Here is a 7,011-nt window from a genome sequence, read left to right on the forward strand (position 1 = left end):
AGGCGTGGGGAGTGTTTAGATCAACAGGGTCTCCCCTGGCTGAGCTGGATCTTGGGGTCTCCTTCCAAACTACAGCACAGTAAAAAATATGTACTAAGGTCACAATGAAAAATCCTCTGCTAAGCCTTCTTTAGTGTCTCTCAACTCCTAATTCTGATTGTAAAATGCTATTTAGGGAGATCAGACTGATCATAATCGGGACATTTTTGTGGATTTTTGTAAAAATGCTTTTTGAAGCTTTAAGATGGAGGGATTGTCACCGAAGTCATTATTCCTCTTACAAGTTTTTCAGCATCCTGTTGTTTTGACTTTCCACTCTTATCTCCTGCCAACTTTTACCTACCCAGAGCCAGTTGTTTTGCTGACAGCTGCCATGGCCCATGTGCCATTTTTTGAGCATCACCTGCATGAGGCCTCAGGTGCTCACTAAGGAAAACTCACTCCTTCATATTCTTTGCAGAACCAGGAAAGATCTTGCTTGAAAGATCTCTTGCCCAATAGAAAAAAGAGGTTTCTATTCAAACCTACTCTGTGTGGCATCACTGATGTATTTTTGACTCAGAGAAATCTGTTTATTTTCTGTTCTTAAATCAGGAGTGAGCAGCTCCATGAGCAGCACCACAGCAGAGGAAACACAGGCTGTTACTCAAACACCATCTCTGAAAGGATTGTGCTCTGCTTCTTAGATGAGATTAAGAGCTCAATTACAGAAGAGAAAAAGGCTTTCATTAAATCACACATAGAACATAATAAGGACAAATTACAAAGCTCTTCAGAAGTAAATCTGTGTCAGACTGCTGGGTAAGGAGGCCCTTTAGGGGAGGCCTTCAGAGGTTTCTCCTGCTCTTCTGAAGAAATGAGTCCTGCACACCTCATCTCACCACATTTTTGAGGAAAGCTCACAACCAGAATCCTATGGGGCATCCAGTGTGCAAATCCCACAGACAGAAATACCCACTGGCCTCTGGATTTGCAGATGTGAACCTGGAGCTGAGTGACTGGATGCTTTTCCCTCCCCAGAAACCCAAGGCACTGCATGGCAGAGCTCAAAGTGGCCAGCAAAGGGTTACAGGGCTGCCCAGAATCCTGCACCAGGTTCAGTCACAGAGTTGTCACCACTTGATTTTGTTCCCTTGTTATTTTGCTCTCCTGGAATATATTATGGTTAATTAAAGGCAGTTAGCTAATTGGATGGTAAGCAGGTGCTGGTTAAAAAAAAACCCAAACCACTGTTCCCCTTTGAAATGCCAGACAGGAGATTAATTGAAATTCCCTTTGAAAAGATATCCCCAAACCTCCTAATCTGTTGATGAAAACAGTCAAGGAAAAGTCAAGGAGAAAAGAACAAACAATGTTTTTCAGGAGGTTTCACAACTCAGGCAACTGCAAGCATCAAGAATTAGGATTGAGGATTGTCATTGCTGCACCAGGAAACCTTTCAAAGTCTCAAAAACTTTCACTGAACAGCAGTGCCAGAATGCCCCAAAGCTGAACAACAATCCCATGAAGGCATATTTCCATCAAGGCTGGGATGAGATGAGTGGGAGAGGATGACTGAGGCTCTTCAAAAGCCAGACCTCAGAGATGGGATTTAATCCTGATATCCCTCTGGGTATCCAGAAAAGGATCAAGACATGTGAGGGAGCTCAGAAAGCCAGAGTGCTCAAAACAGCAGCATGTACACAGAGGGAAGAAGGGGAAATACAGCTGGATACTTCCTAATGCTCTTTGAACTGACCTGGTGTCTGGTGCAGTGAGTCACAGAAAACTTGCTCTAAACATGGGTGGCAGAACTGAAAATGCTCACTGGTAAGCAACAGAAAAAATTAAGAGCATATAGGAGTGAGTGTAGTCACAAGGACCTGGAGAAGAAAGAGCCCCAAAAGGCCAGACATGGTGTAATATCATCCATAATAAGGGTAAAATACATGTTGCTATTCATCATGTATCCAAAGAATTATGGAATGGTTTGAGTTGGAAGGGACCTTTAAAGGTCATCTGGAATGACAGAGTACTGAAAGCAAGAAAAAACCAGTATCTTAAGTGCCAGGGAAAACTGTGTGGAAAGCAACCTAAGGTTAGAGCCAAAACAGCAACACCTTACCTTTGAAATCAAGATTTATCAATTACTGATGCTGTCTGCCACTGAGGGGCACACTAAACCAGAATCCTCCACTCCAGCTTTGCCATGCTGTGCTATCAAAGCTCTCCATGCTGCCCAGCTCCTGTAGAAACTGGACTTTGTGATGTGACCCCAGCATGGCAGCAGCCCAGGTGAAGCATCACCACTCCTACAAAATAAAGCAGTTTTTACCTGAACATCAAACAACACTAAATTTCTCTGGGGAACACCGGGTGCAGGAAAATCAGGGACAGAAAAGGGATGTGTCTGTGGAGCAGAGGGCTGGTAAAAATTCTCATTAGGTTGTTAACAGCTGGTTTCATTAGTCTGCCTACAGACAATCAGTATTACTTAGCAGCTACTGCAGGGTGAAAAGCCATTTCAGTTTATTAATGTTCTCAGAGCTGCAAACCTGGCAGTGAAATTATTTTTAAAGTGGCTTGTAAAGTTTGTCTCTTCTCAAAGAACGTGTCAGGCTGATAGACCAGGCTGTGAAATTTTTGCCCCAATAAAAGGGCGTTTGAATGCAGTTTAATGGCACCTTGAAATGTTCTGCTCTGAGAAACTGTCCCCAAAGTCCAGGTGGACCTTTCTCCATGGGAACTCTTAGAAATTTGTAGAAGCTATAACTTTAGCATTAATTTTACAGGAGCATTTATAGCCCCAGGGTCAAGAGCAAAGCCATAAAATGCTGCTCAAGCCCTGAGCTTTCTCAAACCAGAGGTAAACTTGTATCCAAAGGTCTGTCTAGAGCCCAGGACTACTACATTTGCTCTAGTAGAATTCTGTTTTAAAGCTTAGCCTGCAACCAAGGTAGATTTTTATCTCAGCTTAGTTAAATATCCCCCCTAAACCACCATAAATTATAATTTCCCCACTATAATTCATGTTTTGTCCACTCCTAATTACTCTTTCTTCTTGCCCTAAGCACAATCCTTACTCATACAATACGTTTGATGACTCTCATTAAATTTATTATTCTACAGACATATGTTAAAGTTTACCTGAATGAGAGCTTTATCCAGCTCCTGCCAGAGCTAATGGAGAAGATATTTCAGTTTATTCAAAGCAGCTGTTATCTCAGAAAGAGGATGATGCTTAAATTATAATAAAAGTTCTGCCAGAAACAGTATTCCTTTGTTTCCCCCAACCATTCACTAAAAGCCCTCAGTCACTTAGGAACTTTTAAAATCATTTCTAGTATTCACTACATGGCCAATTACTAAAGGAGCTCTGACCCTGCAGGGCAGTTAATGACCATCTCTGACATATTTCTTACATGTATTTTTTTTCCCCAACATTTTCTTCAACAGCAGCTAACCAGGTGTCTTGGCCTTTTTATCTCCTGTTTAATTCATTTACTCTCATCCTCCATGGCGCAGCACACGATGTTTCCACAGAACCAGCCTGCACCAGCCACTATTTCACAACTCACCCATAAAATCCCAATCTTTGACACTTCCACCTCTTCATCTTCCCATCCAGGGAGGGCAGTCCAGGTCAGCCAGATGCAAATGAGGTGTTTGAAGCTGAGGTGTGATGAGGCACTGATTGCTTGATGAGCACAGGAGGAGGAAAGGTCTTGGCTGTGCCTTGGTTCTTAAATCATCCTCAGTTGTGCAGGAAAATTAAGGACAGAGCAGTGATGCTCCTCTGACCAGCTTCCTCATGGCATTGTTCCTGTCACAAAGTCAAAGACAGGCAGGTCACACAAATTCTCTTTCTCTGACTCCTGCTGGGATGACACCATTGAAAAATAGAAAAAAATTATAATTATCAGGGGTTTTCATAGTGTGAACTCAGGATTTCCCACACTCTGGCAAAGGGGGAATGTTCATTAGGCAAAGGATATGAGAAGGAGCTTCAAATTGTCAAAATCCCAGTAAAAATATTTTTTCCTATGGAACCCTTCACCAAAGCTGGTCACACTTCAGGCCCTTTGTGCACCCATTTCCTGAGGTGCATCTCCCAGTGGGGTGTTCCCACTGCTCCAGGGACCCCACACAAACCTTACAGCCCCCCACAAACACACCCCCAGGAGCTGCACCCTTCCCTCCAAACCTGGGTACCTGCATCAGCCACCTCTGTGCTGAGCTGAGCCTGTTTCTTCCCAAAAGAAGGTGCTCAGTTTATCCTTGAAAAGATTGACAACAGCATTCTTGTCTTCTTCAAAAGAGCCATTATTTCACAGCTGTAATCTCCACACTGAGACTTTATTCCCTTAAAGTGTCCAAGTACACAGGCAGCATCAAGGAAGGCACTGAAGTGAGTCAAGTTTAAGCCCAAAGAGCTCTCAGCTCCCTGTGAAAGCTGAGAGAAGCAGTAAAGAAAGAATGAATGCTCCTGTAATGGCATATAACAGCCACACGGCAAGGGAGAAGTTGGTTTTAGAGAATGAAGAAAAAGCACTAAGTAATAAAAGGTGAGAAAAATCCATCACTCGAACAGGTAAATGAAGGTAAACCACTTGAAGAGACAGACTTAAGATGGAAGAAAAACCCCACAATTAATAGTGTTCATGACACCCAGAGGCAAAACAAGCCCAGGGGATCAGGAAAGAGGTAAGCCTGTGCTCCGAGGAACAGCAGAAATGAAGTGAGAGCTCTGGAGGGAACAAAAGAAAGAGGCACTCTGAAGAAAGGAAGAAATGCCTCCCCACAAGGTGTTTGTTTTGGTTTTTTTAAATCAAGAGTCTCTTATATGATGTGGTAGAAAATACAGAAAAATAAAGGTCAGGAGAAGCATGGTTGATTGGGAACATTCCTGCATAGCAGACAAGATATGTCCTTGTGCAAATTATTCCATGCAGCACTCACATATTTAATTGCTGCTTTTCCTCTTCCTGGGGAAGCAAAGTTGCTTTATTTACTCCGAGCAATATTTTCTCCCTCCTCCCTGGCTAAGAACAAGCTCCCACCTTGGCAAGGGCTCGCTGGTTTACTTAATGCTCATCACAGCCATGCTAAGGAGAGTGGAGCAGGTTAATTTATCACTTGTTCCAATGATTAACTTGCCCAGCTGCCGGGTCCAAGAGCCCCAGAGTGCCTCAGGTTATACAGGATCACAGAAGGAAAAGCTCCATTGCACTAAGCTGCTGCCACACTGGCCCTCTCTGCCTGTCAAACACACTCAGCTGCTCTTGCACTGCCCTCTGAAAATCCCCCATAAAATACAAGTGAAAATCCCTCATCACCTGTGAGAAAGCACAGCTGGGTTCTGCTCAGGGCATTTCAAACTATGTAGGGTATTTGTGAGCTCCCCTTGCAAGGGCAGCATCTCAGGAAAACCAAAAATTTCTTTTCATGAACTCACCATGTTCAGGACACTGCCCCTAGACCAGGTTGTTCCAAGCCCCATCCAACCTGGCCTTGAGCACTGCCAAGGGTGACACAAGCACAGCTTCTCTGGAACCTGTTCTGCTCCTCCCAGATGTAAAATCATACCCAACTCAGCAGCCTCAGACACAGATTTCTATTAAATACCTACATTTTCTAGGAAAGAAATATGGCAAACCTTGTTTGCATCCAACTTTGCAAAATCAACACAAGCTCTTCAGAAAGGGCTGCCGCCCACTTTTCTTATTTTTCCCATTTGGTGGAACATTTTCATTCTGTTGTTGTTTGGAGCAATATTTTAATATATATGGCTGAGCTGCTTAAAATAGTACAGCAAGATACTTGTGTGAGGGGTGGAAAACTGAGCTCTCTCACATCCAGTGTTTCTGTTGTTGGAAGTTTTAAATCCCACCTCTCTGGTGGGATGAAATAGGTGCTACTAATCCAATTTCTAAAGTATCATGCATCAAGCTGACACTATTTTAAGACTTTAAAAACCCCAGCCAATTTAAACAAACCTCTGCTCCTTTCCATTTTCTCTGTTCCACAGTTTATGAAAGAAGACAGGAGAGAAAGATTGTTTTGGGAACTATGTTTTCAGCACTCTAAAAATAATATAAAAACTGCTCTGCCACACTCTCAGCTGTTACAGCCCCAAAAAGCACAGGCTGTCTTTGCTCTCAGAGTCACAATTGTGGTGGGATTTCTACCACACCAGAGGACAATCAATTTTTTGTTTTCTCCTGGAAATAACTACAGCACTTCTGGGTAGCAAGGCAAACATGAGCCTCTTTTAATGGCCCTTGAAACTGGACATGTGAAATAAGGGACACAAAGCCAAAGATCAGCTGAATCTGTGATGTATTAATGGGTCTCCACATTCTTCCCAGGAAGATGAACGGCAATCACTGTTCTGCCAGGGAGACTGCATCTGCTGGGAATGGGGTGGGAAAATGTGCTTTCTGCTCCTCTCAGAGCCAAAATTCCTACACATTTCTTGTAAGTCCCTCTTAGAAAGGGACCATGTTCAGCTGAGTGACAGTGAAGCAAAATGGCAATCCAGGAATAAATGTTCCTGTGCATAACATCCTCCATTCACATGGATGCTTCCTCACTGGCACACAGGAGCAAGGAAGGAACCCAGATGCATCATTGTACATAAAGTCAGATGTGTTGAGGGATGAACAGATCTCACAGGGATATGGAAACCTCCCCTAAAAACCCAGTCCAGGGAGAGCCTGAGCTGTTTTGTGGTTCCAGGCATGAAGATGCTCAGGACCTTCCACAGATGCTCAGGATGGAGCCTGGATGTCACTCTGGAAATGCCAGTGGCTCAGCTGAGAGCTGTGGGGATGATTTACACTGCACTGAGAGGGGCCACAGTCCTGCAAGGGTCTTTCATCAGGAGCAAACAGCAGCCTGGAGGGTGGGGAATGCTGATCTGAGCCACTGCTCATCCTTCACCTTAATGTGGAGCTGCCCCCAAAGTTGCCATCTATCACTTTTTTTTTTTCTCCTGTTGGGTATATTTTGGAGCAGCTGTTTTATGTGGCT

Source organism: Melozone crissalis, unplaced genomic scaffold (assembly GCF_028551555.1).
Source record: "Melozone crissalis strain CALT ecotype California unplaced genomic scaffold, PUWL_Pcris_2 ptg000104l_1, whole genome shotgun sequence".
Taxonomy (NCBI): domain Eukaryota; kingdom Metazoa; phylum Chordata; class Aves; order Passeriformes; family Passerellidae; genus Melozone; species Melozone crissalis.